Below are 24,617 nucleotides of genomic sequence, written 5' to 3'. Positions count from 1 at the left end.
AAATAAGGTCGAAAAACTCCACCCCAAGCTTACCCAGACAGGGATAACCACAAAAGTCTATTAAATGTAGATTTCACCATCCAAGAATGTCGAAAAGCACTCAGCGGAGAACAAAATACCACGCTGGGCTATGAAGACTACAAAAATCTCCCAGGAAAACCCGAACTGGTGATTTTAGATCTGTTGAATGCGATCTCCAACAAGATGGAAACAAGCAATTGTTATCCCAATCCCAAAACCCGGAAAAGATCTAGCAGATGTAAATTCATATAGACCAATATAGTTCACAGACCATATGTGTAAGGTCATGGAGACCATGATAAAAACAGATTAAAATTACCACCTTGACAGAAAGAATTTGATATAAAAAAAATTAAAGTGGTTACCGCAATAAACGCTCCACATTGGATCGACTTATACGCTTGGAATCAAGCATATGACTGGTATTCAATTCAAACAGGAAAAGCGACCGCCATCTAATCGCCGTATTCACTGACCTTGAAAAAGCATATGACCTAATTTGGACCAAAGGGTTGATTGCAAAATTAAACCAGTACGGAATAACTGGCCACATGCATACATTTATATCAAACTTCTTAACCGGCCAAATTATCCAAACGAGGGTGGGAGATCAGTACTCAGAGAAACATGAGCTAGAAAACGGCACCCCACAGGGAAGTTTACTCAGCCCGACCCTTTTTAATATCATGATAAACTACTTGGAAAAATCAATAAGCCAGACTTATCTGGACGTGTCTCAGTTTGCTGACAACAGCGAAATCTGGAAAGCGGAAAACCCTTCCAGCGAAGTTATGATGAGAAGGCTACAGAAGGGACTAGATGAGATAGGTAGATGGGCCGATAGGTGTTTTTTTTTTAAATATCCCACCCAAAAACGGCAGGGGTTCTGTTCACACCTAAAATTCAGATACGTAGGGACCCGCGAAAACTGTATCTAAACGAAACGGAAATAAAATTTGAAAAAGAAGCTCAATTCCTATTTGATGAGCATCTTACATGGAGCAAACACATAACAGAGCTAGTAAGGAGATGCGGAAAGCATTTAAATCCACTAAGAACCTAAAAGGAATTGAATAGGGGTATATCAGACGACCCTTTACATTATATAGGACACTCATTCGATCGAAAATCGAATACGGATGCTAGGTTTACGAATCGGCCCACCCTAATATCCTTAAAAGCTAGATCGAATTCAATATCAGGCTCTTGTTATTTGCACTGGCGCTGTCGGTAGTACCTCTGGAGACGAAGAGTTTTAACCGGGAAACCCCATCTTCACCTAAGAAGGGAACCATTACTCCTGCGATATGAGACCCGTATATCAATTCACCCGAAATCGATTCCCACTCGCATTATCATCAACAAGTGTAACAAACCCTCCCGTCATAAACTGGTAGCAAAGCTACCGGGGGGAAACAATTATGGCATAAAAAGGAAACTGGAACTCATAAATACACAAGAGGAAATAATACAATTTCCTGACACCTTACCATGGACCTGTAACACCCCCAAAATCAATGTCGAAGCATTAAACTATGGGGACAAACAAATAAACCCACTAGAAATTAGTGCCAAAATCTTAACTGATATTGCGGTTAGGTATGAGGGTGTCACGCAAATATACACCGATGGGTCAAAATCACCAGAAAATATGAGTACGGCAGCTGCATTCGTAATCCCGGGGGAAAACACCACACTGGGGCAAGACTACCTGCTCACTGCTCCATTTATACAGTCGAATTTTGGGCAATTAACGAAACAATAAAATGAATTCAAGAAACCCAAACAACCAAAGCTGAGATAATTAGCGACTTCCTCAGTGTGCTACGAACCCTGGAGACGAACAACTCATCCAGCAAATCCGTAAATCCGCACGATTCCAGTCCTAAATACTCTACTAGCCAGCAGTTTTGGAAGACTTTTACCCGGCATAAACGAATCCGGCATAAATTGCCTCCATTGTACGAACAAGACGTCCAACATCATGTCCGTGTGCTCAGATATACTGGGATTTATCTCTGCCATAGGAAAAAGGTTAGAAATATAGCAAAAACTCTCAACACCAACAAAAACAATTGCAGTTAAAAAAAAAAACATGAATCTAAAAACAGTAGCTAACAAACAATTCATTCTTACATCCAAGCAAGCGCTACGAGGGTTCATTGGTTGCAAGCCCTACCCTAAACTAAAGTTCAGATCATCTAAACAAGCACTCCCACTGCAAAGATAGAAAGGAAAAATAGCCGTTCACCTAATAACTAGGGCAGTCAAGCAAGCACTACGAGGTTCTCTGGATGCAAGCCCTGCCATAACATTCAATAACCGCGTAAGATTGAACCACATCTGCATGACAAAAACACCCTTCTAGACGGATATCTTTGTAAACATCGCTTTGTAACCTAATTATTTAGCAAAGATATCTGTCTTTTGCCACGTTGATTCCATTGCGTTTGAATTTCGGATCAAAATTTTAAAAATTAGAACTTAAACTAAACTCCCATATTCCGGTGGTAAAAAAGTGAAATTCGCTTAAATAGAGCAGAGAATAAAAGCTAAAACTTACGTAGGCGGTTCAATATAAGATAAAATCTTCCAGATGGATGTCTTTGTAAACGTGGCCTGATTATTCAGCAAAGATACCTGTTTTTTGCCAAGGTGATGCCATTGCGTTTAAAATTTGGATCCAAATTTAACCAAATTACAACTTAACAACAACAATAAACAACAAAACCCACAAAGCATAACCGCGCTAGATAGAAACACATCTGCATGACAAAAAACCCTCCCCCTAAGCCCAATTACCCTCCTTGTCCCCTAACCCTATCCATGCATTCAAAATAACAATAGCTAGAGTGAGAAGTTCCCATTCCTTTTCTAAAAAAATTATATATATATACTTTCTCTGACTCGAATACAGAATCAGACGAACACTCTTCAATTATACAATCCAATAGGACCCACACATATGGCACAACATGAACCAAACAGTGTTTGGTGGTCATAAATCAAATAATCCGATAGGACCCACACATATGGCACAAAAACAATCAAACAGTATTAGATGGTCATAAGTCAAACAATCCGATAAGATCCACACATATGGCACAAAATGAACCAAACAGTATTAGGTGGTCAAAAGTCCGGACCATCAGGGTCCACCTGCACAAAGCGGTAACTAATCATTCTCACGATCTAACACAAATCCAAACTCACACCTGGCCCAGAAACGAAGCTAAACGTATAAGGTAGTCAAAAGTCCAGACCATCAGGGTCACGCTGCAAAAAAGCGGTAACAAATTAACTCTCGCGATCTAACACAAATCCAAACTCACACCTGGCCCTAAAACGAACCTATGAGTATTGGGTGGTCACAAGTCCTGACCATCAGAGTCCCACTGCACAATGCACGGCAGCTAATAACCCGACCCGTAACATTTAGACAATATAAGGTGGCTACAAATCCAAAGCCATCAGACCCAGCTACACAAAGTGGCAACGATAGGTAAAAACCATGTTAAGCACAGGACAAAAACATAGGGTACCGCTTCTTGGACAAAACCAATTTAATTAGGATACTAACAAAAGCCAACAAAACGTAGAGACGAACACTGTCCTTTTGGAAATAATAACAGTTCCTCAAAATTCAAAACTTTAATACCCTAAACCACAAGAGCCACCAGGAGAGGCCAAGGCGCCACCCACACCGGTCGCAACACCTCCTTTCCCACCGCCTGATATGAACTATCAACAGCGTGGTGGGCACACATTAAAATGGCATGTGTTTGCTACGCACCACCACGCCGACTAATTAACAAAAGCATTTTATACATGCAATCAAACGCAAATGGATTTGCTACCCGGTAAACCACTTGACGAACCCCAAACTGATGCTGCCGCAACATTCTGGGGGCAAATTAAATAGTACGCTGTGCGTACATTAATTACTCGTAAATGGCCAGTTGGGCGCACATGAGGATAATTTAAATAAGAAAATAAGTAATCGCGCAATTCAATGTTGAATAATTTAACCATGGCGACAAACCATATGGACAAGATGCTTTAATTGCTGGAAGTGGTAGATGATATTGGAATGATAGAATAGATGCTGGTCAGATTAGAGGATGAGTGTTATAGCCCCCACCGTGTAAAGATGGAGATTATCAATTTAAGGAAGGCTAAAGAAAGATGGAGGGAGATGATAAAGGAGGAAAAAGAAGAAAAGGAGGAAAAATAATAAAATGAACAGATAAGAAGATGAAATGAGAAAATAATGTAAGAAGAAGAAAACGCGAAAATGAAAAAGAGTAGGAGTAAGATAAGGAAGAGGAGGAGAAGGAGGACAAAGATGAAAAAAAAGAAGAATGCAGTGGAGAAGATACGGTGTTGGTGGAAAAGACGAAGACAGTAATGAGAAGAACAAAAAGAAGAAACCCAAAGGACCTTTTCAGGGTCTCTCAATTATGTCTATGTCTCTAACCCTGTCTCTAACCACGTCTCTAAGCACGTCTCTAATCACGTGTCTAAGCACGTCTCTAACAACGTCTCTAACCCTGTCTCTATGTCTATGTCTCTATGTGTCCTTAGAGTAACACGTATTCAGGTCAACCCTTGCCACACTGTTCCACCCGATTGAGGTCAGCGCCTAGCAATATTGTTGCCAGTGTCCAGTACCGCGACACAACCCATGTTAATTTCCCTTGTCCGTATACAGACCCAATCTATTGTCACTATGCATTCCCTATGTTCAATTTCCCTTGTCCGTATACATGCCCAACCGTTTGTCCGTATATTCCTTGTCCGTATAATACTTGTCCGTAAAGTGCTTAGACCCTCTCTGTAATGCTAATTCCCATTGTCGATAAAGTCCCCCCCCCCCTTCACTACTAACATAAGAAACCAAATTGCTGCTCTATATAACGTAATGTAAATGCACATGTTCATAAGGATTGCGATAATCTAATTACCCAATGTATGAGTGACAATTTATAGTTTTGGGGTATGCCTAACAATGACCTGGAAGAATCTTACGAGACGGCGGACGCAGTGCATTACTCCATCGAAAACAAGTTGGTAAAAAATATAGAAAAAAAATGCTCACCGTCTGGAAAGGCTAAAAAGGGTCATAAACATGGTACCCTTTTAGCCAAATTTAAATTATTCCATGATAAAGAGCGAGAGTTAACTGCCAGTCAAAGATACATTTAATGACAGCCTTTGATGAGTCCTGAAAATGGACTTTGTGATTGCGAAAACGGAGGAGAGAATAAGAACCTTTCGGAAAGGAAAGAACACGTACTTGGAAAGTGATAATCTACTTCCATCCATGACACCCCTTTACCATGCAATACCCTCACTGTAGAGATTACTTCAAAACATGCATCAGTTTCTGCATCAGATTCAAATGTAGGCACATACTCAATGACTCCAGAGACAGACGGATAGAGGAACGAATAGGTCGAAATAGAGGTGGATTACAAATTCATTCTGGCCTGGAATTAAAGACTTAAGGCATCACATAAAGACTAAAGTGACTTTTTATTATTTTACTTCTATTTTCAAATGGAACCCCCATCGTGCTAATGCATTTCTTCATTATATATAAATAGTGGTCCCCTTATTGACAACTGCATGTCAAGTACGTTTTGTCCATGATCCTTGTTCTATAAACATAACTTGGTGAGAGTTTGCACATATTTTAAATGACTTTGAATAACAGAATTTAGAGACAAACGCTGTGGTCTTTATTTTAGATACTGTGGTACCAAATTAAAACAGTTTAGTATAACAGTGAACGTAGGGATATTTATAAACGCTGTTCAAATCAAGTCGCAATCTATCGGAAAACTTTGCGAGACAATGTTGTCTAACCGAGGTGTGAAACACAAAACAAAGCAAGATAACGTTTCAATACAGCACACAAGAGTTATTTATTTTTCAAAGTTAACATACTAAGAAATTTTGGAATTTCTCTACGAAAAGCAAAAGTGTAACTTCTGCTGAAAGTGTTTCGCCGGAACAATTTTTTCCAAATTTTTGGTTCATCCATAATCAAAGCGGATCATGCTTACACAATAATTTGAATGATTGTTATACGAAATATATCGAAAATTGATTTATTGGATCAATGAACAATGTTTGAAGAACGCGAACACAAATTTTAAAAGTTTTGATAAATCTAGAAAGGTAGAGAAAACATCTTTTGAATGAGTATTTCAGAAACCGAGTGGAAATACTTAGACTTTATATATATATATATATATATATATATATATATATATATATATATATATATATATATATATATATATATATATATATATATATATATATATATATGGTGTGTGTGTGTGTTTTATTGTAATTCTAATTCAATATAATATACTACAAACGTGTATCTTTGTCTTGGTTTGTACTTCTTACATGATACGATACTCACTTTAACGGAGCCTTTTTTGTTAAACATGTGTTGCATTACAAATATGGGGCACTTGATAGTCGGCCGCTGTCGGGCTTTTCTACGCATGTAAGGTTTCCCTCACCTATATTGACTCAGAATACAAACCAACTTCGATATATTGACCAAAATATCATTCTGCAATGTTAACCATTTGAAAAGAGGCAACTGTCACCAGAATATTCTGTCCAAAATAATATTCGTTTCCGACACACGTGATACCACTCTCGTGTTTTCATGACACGCAATGTGTCGGCCTATTCTGCGCATATCTTTGAAAAGTTAGGATGTTTATCAATCGGGCAATGGAAATGAGATACATTCCATTGGACTCTTTCTGTCAGCATTTCAGTCAAGCAATTATGTCAGATTTATAGCTAGTTTTACAAATATTCAACGTGACAATGCCACTATAAGGCAAGATATAGTAAGCAAACTAAGCCGATCTTGTAAAAATAGTAAAATATGAACATTTTATTTAAAATAATAATTAGCTATAATGTGGAAGAGAAACAACAAATGAATATGATGTCATGTGTTTACAACGTTTCGTTCATGGGGGAAAATTACTAAAGAATGTAGAAACAGGCTATACGTCGGGGATTTTTTTTGAGAATGTTGCTTTTAGCGGCAAGTTGACATGTTGTATAGAAAACGACAGAGTACGTGTGGGACAACGTCTTGCAAAATTAGAAATTTGAATTAAGATGTAGCATTATTCTAAGGTAAACATTACCATCTTATCAATAATGTATTTACTTGTTTGATTCGAAAAGACAGATATTAAATAGGTCTGTCTGGGTTACAAGTTTCAAAAGGTCATGGAGTGAGGTTTCATTTTGACATTTATAAATTATATTGGAATAGGAATGTTAGATATTTTTGTGTACTTTATGAATATCACTTTCTTTAATTATCAGACGATTGTTTTTTCTTGATAAAATATGATTTTCGACCAAACGAACACGAGATCAAATACAGAAATGACGTATCGTTGTGCATAATTACCCGACGCGCAGAATTGGCGACATGGTGGTAAATATTGGATGTTGTACATGAATCGGTGTTGATCACTCTACCTACACCGATAAATCAGCCCTTCATCCGTGATGATGTTGATTTTCGGGTGAGGGCTGATATCACCTATTCATTAAAAGCTGCAATTATATGCATTCAAATTTGACTGCACACATCGGTGTGTATTTTTATGCAGTTACCGGTATTTCTCTTGGCTGTGCAGCTACCTTTGGCTGTAGAGTTCTTTTGATGACATGTATATTATATTTCCGGAGCATATCATACGTTTGGTGACCTGTAAATCCACCTGGAATACTACAACCATATGTCATGTGCCCATTTTGAATTTCGCGCTTGATATGACTTTTGCCAATTACCGGTATGTGTACGCAGGTTTTTTCCAGAAAGATTTACATGCAGCAAAATTGCACATTTTAATGAACAGGCCACATCAGACCCACACATCATCCATCAGTATCAATACAGATTTGGGGGGTTGATTTATTGGACTGCACTCTACCGTCTTCGATGGATGGGACATTTAGAATTTTGTTCACTCTAAACGGCGTAAATTGTCAAATTCTTTGACACATACCTTTCACTGTTTTCAAAATATTAATATTAAAATCTAAAATATTTTACATAATTTGAAGAAACAAAACGTTACAATTTTTTTATTTCTCTGTGCAGCTTTTAATCTCCGATAATGTCACCGATACTTTAGAAACTGTAGTACTACTTTTAGTCTAAGCCAAACGTTTTTGATGTTTCAGATTATTTCGGTCTCCGTTAAAGACTAGCAATATCGTAATTTTAGCACTATATTTAGCCTAGAACCAAAGTATTTACTGGATTATTTTAGTCTACTCAAAAGACTGTATGTGGTTTGGAATTTTAGCAGCTATTATAGTTAATCCAACATTTTTACATTTTCTGGATATTTTTCACTCTCTGTTGAATTGTATGACAGTTTCGCTGTCTTTAGACGAGATCATTTCTTTTTTCTTAATTCTGTCTGGATTTTGTTTCGGTCTGCACAAAAGTCCGAATGCGTTTAGGAATTTATAGAATTACTTTTAGTATGCCATTTTAATTTAATGTTTATGGATTGTTTCAATCTCTCCTAACGTTCTTGGCATACTCTGAAATTTAGTGCTACTGTTAGTCGCTGACATTTTAATTTAATGTACAGTTGGGTTTTTTTATTACCATCCGTTAATATCCGTTACAGTTTAGAACTTTCAGTATCAGTTTTTGCCAGGTCAATTTTTTTAATTATGAATTGGTTCCCTTGATTATAACTACATATAACAATAATATAAAATATTAAATTCAAATTTTCCAAAGCATCCATCAAGATTTGAGGTATAGATAACTCTCAATCTATTAATCTCATTAAAAGGCATATAGTCACAAGGCAACAAGCCACTACGAATGATCCTGAGTTTGGTATAATATTTGGTGATGGAAAATATGGTCGGGGTGTCGGTCACTGTATAAGTTGTGTCCAATAGTATATGTAAGGTATTGGTCAGTAAACAGAGTGTATAAATAGTATGGCCTGGGCTGTTATAATCACTTCACACAGTGTCCAGAAAAAAAAAATGATTACAACCAAACTATTTTCAAGTAACATATCCACCATTGGGTCCTTAGTTTGTTTAATCAACTTATGTACTTTTCTGTATAATGGTTCAAGCTTGACTCTAACTTTTGTGACGATGAAGAAAATGTGAATGGTGCATTTTGATAATGCTCCATGAACGTTTTGAAAAACAAATACTGTGTTTTTAAACTTGATCATTTTGGTAAGTGACCCTTTCAACATAAGGATACTATTATGAATCATACACTCCTGCAATTTGCGTTTCTTTAATATACTACACAGTTGTGGTAGACTTGATGGATGTTTACATTATATATGACGAGTGTCAAATTTGATTTTCTCTTTCGCCTTTAACTTGATGCCATGAGGATCGTTCCTAACTTTAAGCCACATTTGATTCCATCATATTGTGCTTCTTCTATTTTCCATTCAACACCGAGCTTTGATTTTCTTTTCTGGTTTGTAAATAGGTCAGCTACACCTGTATTTAAGAGATGAGATGGTTGTTGATGGGTTACAAATCCCTCATTTGCTGTCGCTTAAAGTATCGGAAATATAAGTTTAGGATCACTAAACTGCATCACCGCGTAAATCAAAGTCTTCTTTACAAAGAGGATTCTGAAAGAACCATCTTCTACAATCGTAAACTATTATACATGGATCAGAAATAATTCGCATATGACTGGTTTATGAAATCTAGACAAAATATAGGCGTCAGTACTACAAAAAAAGACAGATTAAGAGAATCATGTGCACGGGAATTAAGGATTAGTCTTGTAAAACGAGCACACAAAGGAATCACTGCTAAACATAACTGCATAGGAGTTGGATGAAATAGATTCAAAACAGATGAAGAAACGAACATAATTTAAAGCTAACAGCAACCAAACTATTAGTATTTGTCACGTGTATCATGGAATAGTACCTTTGATCATTAAACGTATTCCAACTGATAAAATTTATGAATTCAAGAAGATCGTGTAATATTAGATATTTGTATGGTTCATATATTTAAGGCTTGGCTTTCCAGTACAAGCGTTAATTGCTAACTTGTAGATTTTGCACATTAACTGAGAAAAAAAAATGAAATCAGACCAAACGCATTGTACTGAGGTTACCATAGTAAGGCCAGCGACCAAAACAAAAGTCATGCAAGCTGTTTAAAACATTACTTTTCTTAATCTAAGGAGTATTTAGGCTATTGACACTGAGTATTAAGTGAAACGAGGACTTCACAATAGTTTGAATTTAGTCCTAATGTAAATGGAGGGTGACAAATGAACAACTGAAGAACATTTTAAGGTTACAAAATTCAACAGGCAATGTAATTTTTCTAAGGATAAAGTATACAAGTAGAATTGAACTCGGAAACCAACTTGGAAAACGTTTGCAAGATTTAAAAAAAAAAATAGAAACTAAAAACCAGTCAATTCAAAGTCATTCTTGATTATATCATCGTGATATATCAAGACTATTCATAAATAGGTGCATTTGCGAAATGGAGATTGAATTCGTTTGGAACACCACTCTAATTCGTTGGGATCTCTATCCTTTTGAATCTGTGTCAGAGTTTAAGGATTATTTGGGACTTATTTCACAATACTGTAAGTTCCTTTTAAATGCTCACTTTGTACTCTAGAGAAAAAATTAATTGTTAAATTTTACCTAACTAGTTGTGTCATTATACAGGTTGTGCCCTTCTTTCGCCCATTCGGGTGCTGACCAGTCACTATATGATCTATCATCCATGGCAAACAATGTACATAAAATGTACAACCATTGGATGAAGAACCAAGTTCTTGAAACTGAATGGTATCATTACAGATCAGTGGCAGGCAGCCAGTGCTGGATCTATACTTCCTAGGCTATTTAAGCTCGCTGCGAAATTACATCATCCAATTCCAATCGATGCAGATTTTATCATAACAGTCGATCATAGTGTCTTAACTTTAGGGAGAGATAAACTGTTTTGACTTAATCTGCAAAATTTAGAACAGATCTGCTACTATCGAAAAATAGCTGAAATATATTTCAGTGAACGCAATGTAAATATCACGTTGACCTAAAATAACTATCTTATTTACCAATACACGAGGTTGTTGATATGCATAAAATGTAATGGGGTATTTGTTATATTAACTGATTATGTGAGGGGTTTATCACGTGCTTTCCTATAATGTTGTAACGCCAAATACCTGGCTTTTCTTTCACTTTCTCGTCACCGAATATAGCCGTTAGAGCGAAAGCACCGTACTATCAGAAATGACATTGTTTGTTCGAGGTCAGGTTTAGGAGGAAATTAATCTTTAATAAGTAGGAAACTATCGAGTCCAGCTGGTGAAATGTTAAGAGTGAAAATCAATTTAATGATGTAAATTCGACTTCAGTTCACGGATACGTGGCACACATAATCTTTAAATCGAATCTGAAACTGATAAGGCTGCACACATTAGTTTGACTGTAAAACATTGCATGAATTGCATGTCGCGTGCCAAACTTTCAAACAACTAATTTAAAAATCAGAGCTTCGACGGAGAAATCTCCTTTTATATTAATGTATTACTGGAATATAATGGCAGAAAAACATATTGACTCTCAAAATGCTTTGATTGAGGTCTCTATAAATAGCACTAAACCACCAAAATGACTGGGATATAAAGTATGTGGAAGAAAACTTGACGTTGATCAAGCGTGTCCAGAACATTTACATGATGTGCACAACAATTATCCGCTGACAATATAATCATAGTTGGTGTCTGTTACTCAATTGTCCCCGTCTCAGTGCGCGATCGTTGATGTGTGTGTGTGTGTGTGTGTGTGTGTGGTTTGGATTTTTAACGTAGCTTTAACAATTTTTCAGTCATATTGCTACGATGTTTGCAGTGTGACAGTTTATAGTGATGTATAGCACTGGGGCGTCATGCCACAGACATGTAGCATGATGTCCCACCCAGTCACATTATCCTGATACCAGGCCGACCAGTCCTAACACTAACCTCTTAATGCTGAGCTCCAAGCAAGCGAGGCAGCTGTTAGTACCATTTTTGTAAGTCTTTGGTATGACTCGGCCGAGGATCGAACCCACGACCTCCCGCATCCGCTCTAACCGATCAATGATGAATCCAGACGCAAATACACTGAATGCATCAAACTAGTACTATGTCCTAGGGCTAAACACATTTATATATTGCACGTGCGAAACCTCCAGCTGTAACTGACTAGGTACGCGTGTAACCTAGATCCATCGATCAATGATGAATCCAGACGCAAATACACTGAATGCATCAAACTAGTACTATGTCCTAGGGCTAAACACATTTATATATTGCACGTGCGAAACCTCCAGCTGTAACTGACTAGGTACGCGTGTAACCTAGATCCATCGAGTGCTTGGATTTCGAGAGGCGAATGGAAAAATAATAAAAAGACCATGATGAAATTGGATAAGTCGTTGGTGTACTTGCAAAAGGTACCATGTAGGTGACGAAGGCTCTAGAAAGACAATTGCTAATGCCAGCCGAGTACCAGTCACATATGTAATATTTTAACGAAAGAGGCCGCCAGGCGATCTTCGAAAAACCTATAGATATAGCTTTAACAAACTTCCCAACTGAAAAATTACATGGTAAAATGCCATCAAAGACAGATGATAGACATATGAACTTTGAATAGTCTAAAATGGAATTCGAAACATTTGCTAGAAAGAAAGAACGTACCGGCACTGTACACACCTCAACCAGTTAAGGAAGTTCAACGAGAATTGCCAGGAAAACTAATTCCTAGGTCGCAAATGCCTCGACCAATCACTAACAATTGAGCAACTATACCTAGACGAAAAACAAGAAGAAATAAAACAACCTGCACCTAAACTTCGCAAACCGGAAGAACAATCCAAATGGAAGAGGTAGGAAAAAAAGTAAAGGTCTTACTTAGCCAAAACACAAAGACCTACTGCACCGGAGCAACAACCAGAAAAATAAGTAGGCCTTAGTCCACTGTGTCACCCTAGCGACCTCGCGGATCCATTGGAAACACTTGTGAGATCAGTTCGTGCGGGAAACAAAGCAGTAGAAGTCAATAATTAAGCCGCATCGATTTATTCGCGATTGCTCACAAATGATATTATCGACTAAAATACATGTCGCGCTGATTTATGAGCTTCTTGAAAATATATATATGATGTATGAAAACGAACGAAGTTCGTACACCGAGGATGAGTTCTGAAACGGTTGAGGCTCTTAGTGTTTTACGTGAATCTATGCGACGATGCAACAGGTTGTAATAAATACAGCCCATAACACGATGATCACCATAACGCGATGATCACTATAACACGATGATCACCATAACGCGATGATCTCATCAACGAAAGCATAACCCAGTGTGCCTTTTTCTGCACCTGTTTCAGTCGGTGAACCGCGCACGCTGGAGATGGCACTAACATCGCTGTGAGTGCATTACAGTTAACTTAATATCCTATCACAACCGTTTGTTGGTCTGCCATAAAATAATGTGTTTGTGTTTTCGATGGACAATTTTCAACTTCCCTCGGACTCATACGATATAAAAAGGATCAATAACGAAATTCAATGGAGAATTTTGATGTTAAAAGTAAAGATTCTACAATCTTCATATTCGAGAATGGACCAACAATTAGCAATGTTATCTAGATTAAATCTGCATCGTATGCGGTGGACATTGTACGGTCATAAACAGGATAAGTGTTAGGATTGCCTGACGACATTCCAGGTGATAACCGATTTATACTTATGGGATATCATATCGCATCTTTACCTCAACAAAGCAGATCAATTTAACTTGTGATGCTGTCATTGGCAGTTATTATAGCAGTATGAAGCGACATGCATATTTGTTAATGGTTATATACTGCATAGAGTTTCAGCAACAGTCAACCCTGGTGGTTTAAGATCGATTACGCCTGCAGCACCCCTGTAACTTCCGTGCAGTAATAACTGGTTGACACATTATTCGTTTTACACTTATGGATAAAGACGGGCACGTTGTATTTCTTCTAGGTGAAAGCTTTATGATACAAATGTGCATAGAGATCGACTGGACATTTAAATATAATGAGAATCGTGCTTGGACGTGTGACACCCGTGGCCATCATTAACGCGAGAAAATCCGTTTAGGCTACATAGAATGGAACTGGTCCCGGTGATGTTGTTCGTGGAGTACTTATTGATGCGCCAAACATCCTCTGACCTCGCGCACTGCATCATTTGCAATACAAGTTGCAACGCGAGTCGTTGACAGCATCGAACGAGAGATCTAGAATCGTGAGCAATTCAATCGACTCGACAACGATTAGCTGAACTTGAATGTGGTACGTATTTGAATAAGTATTGTCCTATCACGAGGTGACGATCAGCCCTAATAAAAGTCAGCTGGAAAAACTAGAAAAGCACTTAAAAATTATTGTAGGTTACACTGATCCTTCCTTTAACAAATTTGACCGAAAATGTCCCCACGTGATTGACTTATTCCGCTTAATACGGGCAAACAAATATCACGTCTGTGATATTAAAATTATCCAAGTCAGAGATGACACCAACGAAATATTCAGGAGGAATATTTTCATTCCCTTCAGCAATTTCAGCGTTGTTAGCAACAGCGGATCCAGCTATTGTAAAAGCTGCGGAGTTATTTGCTGTCGAAACTGCATCCGGGATGGCGCTGAAAAGGTCGGTGGGTGGTCGTCAAATACCTTGGGGAAAAAGTCTTCGATTGCCCGTTACAAAACTCATAAGATGACGCCTTTGATCGATCTTGATTTACTCGAGATTGTAAAATCAGTCAAGCGTGGTGTCTTTATATGAAATAAACTTGTATTGATGGCTCCATGCACACGTGAAACCGATGTTGTCCACTTGCATATCACAACATAATCATTGGGTTACATACGTGGTGCAACATCACCATTGTTTGTAATTTGAGTCGTGTGGACTTGCTCCATCAGCTGAAGTTGTTTTATTTAATGAAGGGTCCTAACGCCCTACGCGGACGACAATCATTGTTTCATTTGACTATACCAGTACAAAAACGGATGGATAAACCAATATGCTGTCATATTTTGTTGAAACTTTGCGTACCCTAAAGCGTTCACCAACCACACAAGCAGCTATTGATTTCAAGCTGAAATACTATTCAGTGTTTTATCTACAAATGGCTTCATGTAAGTCTTTTGATTCATCAAAGCAAAAAACAGTGAGTCAAAATCCAAACATATGCGTCTTATTCAAGCCGATGATCAGTCTTCAGTAGTTTTTAAAAATAATTACATAGTTAAAAAGACAAGCAAAATATTGCGTATCTAATGTGATTAAAGCCAATAGGCAATTCGATGGCCAGAAACATCTGAACATTCTATATTTGTTAAAAATCATGTTTATGGTTTTATGTCATCAGACATAATCTGAGCTCACATGACCATCCGTTTATTGTTGGATGTGTCAGTGCTTTCATCTGCCATTGCTGTCACAAATGACGAATTTTGCAGGTCACATATAAGACTTTCCTCAACAACGTTTGATAGACTCTCCGGTGCCTCTGAACAGGTAGTAGCTGAGTCATGCTGTTCGGCAGAATTCTTCAAAATGTCAATAGCATCAATTTCTGAAGCGATGTTTTCTACACTCAGCCAATGTACACTTTCACTGCTATGTCTTGTTTGTAAAACTGCATTGAAAGATCTGCCTGGTGATGTGGACCTTCAATTGGCAGTTTTTGTTATGATTACCAAGCATGACTTGTCAGTGTACTGTTCTGAAAGTTATTATTATTTAGCACATTTGGTCATATAGTTTTTTTAGCTTCTGTACATATATGGCAATACATAAAGGCGTCATCACTGCCACTCGACTTAACTTCGTTTGAAAACATTGCCAGCGTATGTTTTCAACTACTGCTGCACAAAAGTTTACGCTTTCTCTTACGAGCATCCGGTACCTCACCTGTAGATGGAGGCTACACTGGTTCGGTTGCACAAACGCGATATAAAATGATAATTTAGTTCGCTTGGATCTATTTTAGCTTTTAGCTTTAGATGCCATTTTCAGTCGAACTCTGACAGTATCTTGGAATAAAGCAAGGCATACACTTGAACGAATGGAAATTGTTGCTTCGTTGCGTGACAAGGATGCGCATAAAATAATACTTTCTAGTGAGAATCACTTTAAAATCACGTGTTTATTTTCTGCCTTTTTCTTGTGTGTGGTGATTATACGGTTCTAACATCGTGTTGCTACAAGCGATGTGACTATTACAGGTCACGAAAGATCAGCTCCAGGCTCCAAACTCACTTGTAACCCTATGTATTATGATAACATCAGCCTACGAAACTGACGTGCGCGTGTTTTCCCTGTTTGGGAGAGTAGTCATCTACCCAATAAAGTTGTCAGAACAAACCTTTATTTTGTGTTAATCAGCAAAAATTAATATTGGGGTGCGTCAATTTACGTACCGGCGACGATTTTTAAACCAAACCTTTGTTTGGTGTTAATCAGCAAAACATAATATTGGGGTGCGTCAGTTTACGTACCCTCGACGAATTTTATGCATCAAATCGGAAAGGTCTGCGTATTTGACGCATGTCAATTGGGTAGATAAAACGCTGACGTTAATAATCTACGAAAGGTCTATTCATATTTACGGTCATTACATAGCTGAACGCCACGTTGCTGATTTGGATGTGAGCAAAGCGGATTTGACTGAGTTTTCCTCTAAAACTGTTGGCGTTGACCAAGTCGACCATGTGATTTTTGAAGATAACACTGGCAAAACTTAAAATGTCTAATGCAAACATTCAAGATAGTATTGTCAAGTTAAAAGGCGCTGCCGAAGAACTTGACTGAGATCACTAAAAACAGTGGAATCAGAACTGCTGGTGTGTCGAATGCGTAACTAAAGACTATTTTGATTATATAAATGCTACATCGTATGGCGTTAGTAGCTTCAAACTGGTACTAACTGACTCTCATATCAGCGGTCATATAATTGTGTTAACGGTCAATTAGAAATTGGCTGTGGAATCACCCTGATTAACCAATGCTAACTCGACGTTAGCTGGAAGCATCGCACGTTCACTACTGCACGCAAAGTTTCAACAACAAATGACCGCAGGTTGGTCAATCCAACAGTGTTTGTACTGGTATAGTCAAATGAAACAATGATTGTCATCCAATTAGGGCGTTAGTAGATGAACAAATCGCTAGCGTTGCCCCACCGCCACGCCTAGTAAGTTCATGGAACGTAGTAGGGGGAATATTGATCAAACAGCAGTGAAAAACACGAACCCTTAACATTAGCAATGGTCAACTTGCTTTAGGTTCGCTTTGATAAAGATAGGCTTTGATACACCGAGAGGTCATAAAGGTGCTCGAGTCCGGATCATACATATTTATAATAACATGAACTAAAGATGCATGGGGTTGAATGGGAATATTGATATATGACAAACGTACTTTGGATGGTGACTATTTTCCAGTAATATCACAAATGGGTCGGTACTGTTGTAAATGTTTACACAATTGCACTATCAGCATCATTTGTCACCTTAGATGAAATTCACTTCGAAGCACTCATTATTATCAAAACAGGTACATAACCGTCATCGTGTTTAAGGTTAGATAATGGATTCTGACACCGATGAAGTTGCAAAATTTACCAATTGGGTGTTGAAAACAACTGCTAACATCAATAACATCTTCGTTCCACCTCTCGCTGCATATCTGCTTCCAATTGGTACTAGCTGACCCTCGTATCAACGGTCATATAATTGTGTTAAGGGTCAAGTATAAATTGGCCGTGGAATCCCCCTAATTTACCAATGCCTATTCGATGTTACCTTGGACGCATCGCGCGTTCACTTGAAAACCCCCAAGTGTTGACTGAACCACCAGTTGTAAAAACATACTGGGATTGATTCTACAATGGAAAAAGTGGTATTCACCACTCTGTCTAAGCCCGGTTACGTTTATTAGCAAATATTGTACATCAACATTAATTCAGCTGGGAAAAAGTCCTCGAATATTATTCCGAAATGACGCATTTGTTCGTGTAGCAGTTATTGGGCAAAGATGATCGTCACATGTAAACGGTAGAGGCGTAATCGATGCGTTTTTTAATGAAACGGTTGCTGAAACCACAGAATGTACAATCCCCAGAAATTTGAAACTTCCTTTAAGAGTAGGGATTTTTAGAATTATATGGCAATTGTACTAGTTTTAAAAAAGTAATTAGCTAAACGTACGCGTGCGTGTTGCGCCTGGACGTGATGAATCCATACAAGGTATGCTGGTTGTGCATTTCTACGTCGCGATTGTGTTATTAATAGAAGAACTATGATGGATCATCGATGTTACTGACGTGAAAAAATAATAACCGTGCTAAAACAGCTGCAAGATGAAATCGCTAAGAGCACCGCATTGATAGTAAAATACAAACGAGAGTATTTGGTTGTAGAGGCTATTTGCGGTCGTGCTACAGCAACAACAATTGATATTATCGTTGCTAGAATCACAACTACAACATACATAGTAGGAGCTCCAATATGATTGTTTGCCGGGGCTAAATCAATAGTGATTGATGTCTCTGGTGATGATAGAAAAATAATTTCGACACGATTGCATTCACGAGTTCGCGTTTGTTCAGAAATACTTGCAGCGGCACAAGTCAGTCACAACCCGATTAGTAAACTCTATGCGGTACCTGTCGAGAATAAGATAATTATCATGTCCGAGTTCGAAAATGTGTTGGAGGAAATCGGAAATCACGAGCAATTCTGAGCACAGATAAGAAATCGTGCAGTTGCAGATTCACAGACAAATGAGTCAATTAAAATAATGGTCATTTTCGTAGATTATTAAAGTTATTATTGTATGTAAATTGCTTGGCAAAAGTCATGGGGATATAGGCTGTAGCGACTGGTCAGGATCCAAAAGGCATAAAGAGTATAAAGATGAATAACAACCCTACTTCATTTGATGGTTTTTGTCTGTGATATATCTAGTTACAGCTTTATCGGCTTATACTAAGTCACATGCAAAAAACCAACAAATAAGGTGTGTGTGTGTGCGTGTGTGCGTGTGTGTGATATCTACACTTTATCATTAATGCATGACGAGATGTTAAATATTTTCATAAGGAAGCAAATCTTGCTGAGTTTATATTAATGAAAATATTATGCGAGTGGCATATCAGAGACGCAACGTACATCCTATCATATGTTTCAGTATAATCAACTTGCATCTCCAAGCGGGTTGAGAATGATGACATGCAACTGTGTCTGAACTCTTTTCACCCAGCCGCCCAGTGGGTCCTCTGAAATATGTAGGTCTGTATGTTTTGCAGCAATCCACAATTCTCATAGCATGATGATAAGCTGCTTCTTTTCTTTTCTGAGCTTCTATATTCATTCATATTTTTAACATACATCTAAGTCACACTCATGGTGTAAACTTGAAATATGGTTTAATTGAAGAAAATAGACAAACACAGCATAGTTAGAATCTGGAATACTCTGTCACCGGCGAGTACAATGAAACGTGTGGAAATTACAGACTAAGTGAAATGACAAAGCAGAAAGAGGTATTTCAAATATTGAAATTTATTTACAGTTGATATAAGCCATGAGTGTGTGCTTTAATGCTGCCGACCACACTATTGTTTTTTTATATCCTATTTGTGAAAAGATTGTACGTATCAAAGCTGAACACCTTTCATGAATTAAAGCAAATGACCAGGTTTAAACATCAAAAGAGTTAACACAAACCTAAATCTAGGAAAGAGATGCACACGAGTAGTGAAAGGGGCCACCCTACGTACAATGGGAATTAGCATTACAGGGACCCCTGGGCCACTCTACGTACAATGGAAATTTAACATGGCGAAAAATCGTGGGCCACTCTACGTACAAGGGGAATTTAACATGGCAATAAATCGTGGGCCACTCTACGTACAAGGGGAATTTAACATGGGGAATAGAGTTTGGGGTTGTTTAGGGACAAAGGGAATGGAACATGGGATTTTTTTTTTTAAATTTAAAAATTTAAAAAAAGGGGTAGGCAATGGAAAGGCTATCTCTTTTCGAGAAATATGGCTGGCCCTGAAAAGGGCCTTTGGTTTATGTTAATATGCCCTTAACATAAAGGGCATTTGCGACATCTTCTTGTCCTCAAACTTCGTCTTACAGCAGGGCCATACATCAGAGTAATCTTGAGGCAACCTTGTCTCTCTATATAGACTCTTCTTATCCACAGGCTGCTGCTGGTCCTGTGGACAACGGTCCACTTGGATCGGACATACATGAGCATGTCCGTCCTGAACATCATTGTTGACACAAGGGTTGAAGATTCAACGTCGGTCCACATGTTGAGGTTCCGAGAATAGGTGAATCAATGCAGTGAACTGCGCTTATTTATAGGGACAGAAAGGATTGAAACGGATTGAGTTCATTCACCAATCCGAACACGCGTTACAGAATTCAGTCAGCCCGCATCCAATCCGAAGAGAGCAGTCTGTGACGTCACGTAGTCAATATAGATTCGCTAGCGCTTGTGTGCAGTCAATCTATGCGATAGTGATTCAACATGACGGAAACTCAGAAAACGATCCATTGGGGTGCACCAGCAGGGGAGACCGCCCAAGGGAACCCGGACTTACTTTCAGAAGAGGTGAATTGGGATTTTGTGGATTTTCTCTCCTCGCAAGAATTTGTTCCGGAACCTTCGTTACCTTCTTCATTACCGCAAGTGGAGAATTTTAGACAGAGACAGAAAGAAGAATTGGAGAAATTTATACAACGACAAAAGGAAGCGGAACAGGCTTTTCTCCTACAGCAACAGCAACAAGAAGAAGAGGTAAGAAAAAAACAACAGCAAGAAGAAGTAGCAGCAAAGAAACAAGAGGGTGAAAATCAAACGGTCACGGTACTGTTGGACATTTTAGCGGAGTTAAGAAGTCTGAAACAAATGTATCAGACTTCTTTATCACGACCGAAGAGAATACGACCTTCCCGAGCCAAACATGTCAACCCTGTGACTAAGCCTACTAGTGATTTCAACCCAATCATCATCAACATTACGCAGTCCAGAAGTAGGCCTTGGCCGTGGCAAAGGCTTAAGGCAGTTAAAATTGATAGCTTAAACTCACCCCTACACCATGAAGAAAAAAGGCCCTTTTTAGGGCCACCCACATTTCTCGAAAAGAAATACAATTTCAATTTGCCAATAACTCAAAAAAACTCACTCATTTTACCCTTATAGTACGTGTCTGTGTATGAGTGCGTGAGTGTACGTTCTTATTTTAAAATCACAACTCAAAGACGCTTACCTTATATCATTCATTTATTCTTTTCTCCATTTTTTTACAATCCAATTCACAATTCACATCACAACACTTTAATAAAAAGTTCATTGATTTCTTCTTTTCTCCTTGTTTAGTCTCTCTGTTTTTTGAATTTCTTCACCGTCACACTCTTTTCCTCTTCTTCTTCCTCCTCGCTTTCTTCCCTTCTTCTTTTTCTCTCCTGTTTCTTTTTCTTCACCTGTCTTCTTTCTTCCTCAGAAGAATCCCTCTCTTCCTCTGAAGAATCCCTCTCTTCTTCTGAAGAATTCCTCTTTTCTTCTGACTCCTCTTGTTTCTTTTTTGGGCAATCTGGAGACCAATGTCCTTTTTCTTTACAATAATAACAGGTATCTTGACTTTTGTCTTTTTTATCCCCTGTTTTTTTTCTTTTTTGACGGTCTGGACACTCTGAAGACCAATGCCCTTTCTTCTGACAGATATAGCAAGTATCTTGACTTTTATCTCTAAAGGAAGGAGAGTAGTCCGTAGGCTGGTCTGAAGAGAATTTTCTAATGACCCCTCGCAAAGCTCTGACGAAACGTTCCATCTGGTTAGTCTCTTCCATCGTTGTGCTCGGCTTGAGAGTGAAATGAATAGTGAAAGGATAAGACACACACCCTTTTATATACGCTGGTCTGCTATGACTATAAAGTAGTTTATGGTGTTTGAACTTGAGTCATTTGACTTTTTGCTTTCAAGATGAAACGATCCCATTCATTCGAGAAGAAAGAAGAAGAAAGTAAGAGGCAGAAACGTGATCTATCGCCTCGAACCAGGGCTGAAATCTTGGCACAAATTCATGCCAGTGATTTTGAAGAGGACATGAGTGAACCAGAATCCGAACCCTCTAAACCAAGTTCACCACCCTTAGTTAACCCTGAAAAGTACTATTCCATTCGAGAGACTGAAAAGCGCTCCTCTAGAAAATTTAGAACCACGGCTTACAAATACACAGTGAAGTTTAAAGATTTCAAGGCTGAAGTGCCGTTAGAGAAAGCAGAAGTGTTCATCACTGAGGTGTGGGATTCTTTGCTCACTGCACTCAAGCGACAATGTCAACCCAAAGAAGACGATCGCTTGAGACTTTCCATACAACACGACGGTTTGAAATCCCCTGTTTGGATCGAGTTTAGCACCCCTGCAGAATTGACTGCTTCCAAAGTCATGGACAAGATTCAACACGTACAACAATCTAATGATCAGTTTGACATCACCGATGGTAAAGCCACACTGGACATGACCCACGTCTCTCCTCCTCAAGGGACAGGACGCAAAAAGATGTTATTGGTGGACGATCTTCGCAACACCAAAACGAGTCTCGTCCGAATTAACAACCCTCAAGACCAGATGTGTTTAGCCCGTACCATCGTGGTGGGACGAACCTATGCCAACAAGAACGACACGGTAGAATGGAAAAGAACCTGGAACACTATTCAACGTTCCGACCGAGCCAAACAACGAAACGAAGCAGAACTCCTGTTACAACAAGCCGGATTGCCCAAAGACACACCCTGTGGCATTCCCGAGATGCAAAAATTGCAAGATGTCCTAGCTCCACGCTACCCCTTGAAAGTGCACCCTCAAGAAATGCGCGGGCCTCTATTGTTTCGAGGCCAAGACTTTAAGGACGGAAAATACATTCACCTTTATCATCACGATGACCATTTCGATACCATTACCAGTATCACTGGATTCCTGGGATACAGATATTACTGTGAGAAATGTGACTATGGTTATAATAATCGAGAGCAACACAAACATTGTGGATGGAAATGCTCAGGATGTTTGGCCTCTCCACCCTGTCTGAGCGAAGAACCAGTGCCTTGTTCCACTTGTCTGCGCACGTTTGTCAGCCCTGCCTGTTACCAACAACATTTGAAGACGCAAGGTTCACAGAAAAAATGCGCTTGTCAACTCCTGAGATTGTGCCCCGCGTGTGGACAAGGCATACGTACCAATAATACCAAGGCACACGTATGTTCAGGAAAGAAAAAATGTCACATTTGTCACCACATCGTGGACTTGGAACACGAATGTTACGTGCAAAAATACCAACCCCCAACAGAGAAAGAGGACGGTCACAAGAAGAAAGGCAATTTCATCTTTTTCGATTTCGAATGCATGCAAGAGACTGGCATTCACATTCCTAATTTCTGCGTGGCTCATCGAGCGTGCGAGAAGTGCATTCAAGAACCTATCTTCAGTCATTGCCCTCACTGCAGCAAGATTCCTGGAGGGCGTGAAAAAATCTTTCGGGGACCGAACACGTTAGCCGATTTTGCCCAATGGGCCTTAGATCCCGTCGACAAGACGTGGAGCCAAGAGGACATCGAACGTTACGGAGATTGTCATCGTCATGCCACGGTGATGGCTCACAATTTCTCCGGATACGATGGACAGTTTCTTCTCAGATACTATACGGAACAAGGCACCGAGCGTCCTAAAGTGACTTTGAACGGAGCCAAAATCATTTTCATGCAAGTGGGACAAGTACAGTTTAAAGATTCGATGAGCTATTTGGCCATGCCTTTGAGTCGAATGCCTAAAACGTTTGGAATGACAGAAATGGCTAAAGGGTACTTTCCACACTTTTTCAATACGGAAGCCAATCAACACGCCGTTCTACCCCATTTACCCGAGGCTCACTATTACGACCCCGACAACATGCGTACCGAACAACGAGAAGCTTTCTACGCTTGGTACCAGATTTACGCCTCGGACCCTTTCGACTTTCAGGAAGAAATGCTAAAGTATTGTCGTTCCGACGTGGACATTTTACGGCGTTGCTGTGGAAAATTTCGAGAACTGTTCATGGAACACGGAGGGGTCGATCCTTTGAAAGAAGCTTGCACCATTGCCAAAGCGTGTTCCTTAGTGTATCGACAACGATTCATGCCTGAAAAGACCGTGGCTGTCATCAGTCCTCAAACGACCCACTTTGTCAAACGTCAATACTCGGTCAAAGCCCTACGTTGGTTACATTACTTGTGCGACAAGGAAGACAAGTGGATTCAGCATGCCCGCAACGGAGGGGGCGAAAAGACCATCGGAACGTATTCGGTCGATGGCTGGGACTTAGAAAACCCCAAGATCGTGTACGAGTTTAACGGTTGCTTATTTCACGGATGTCCCGTCTGTTACCCTGACCGTGGC

The sequence above is a fragment of the Sinohyriopsis cumingii genome, unplaced genomic scaffold (genome assembly GCF_028554795.1).
Source record: "Sinohyriopsis cumingii isolate HCF-2022 unplaced genomic scaffold, ASM2855479v2 utg001578l, whole genome shotgun sequence".
In the NCBI taxonomy this organism is placed as follows: domain Eukaryota; kingdom Metazoa; phylum Mollusca; class Bivalvia; order Unionida; family Unionidae; genus Sinohyriopsis; species Sinohyriopsis cumingii.
This window is presented reverse-complemented; position numbering follows the sequence as displayed.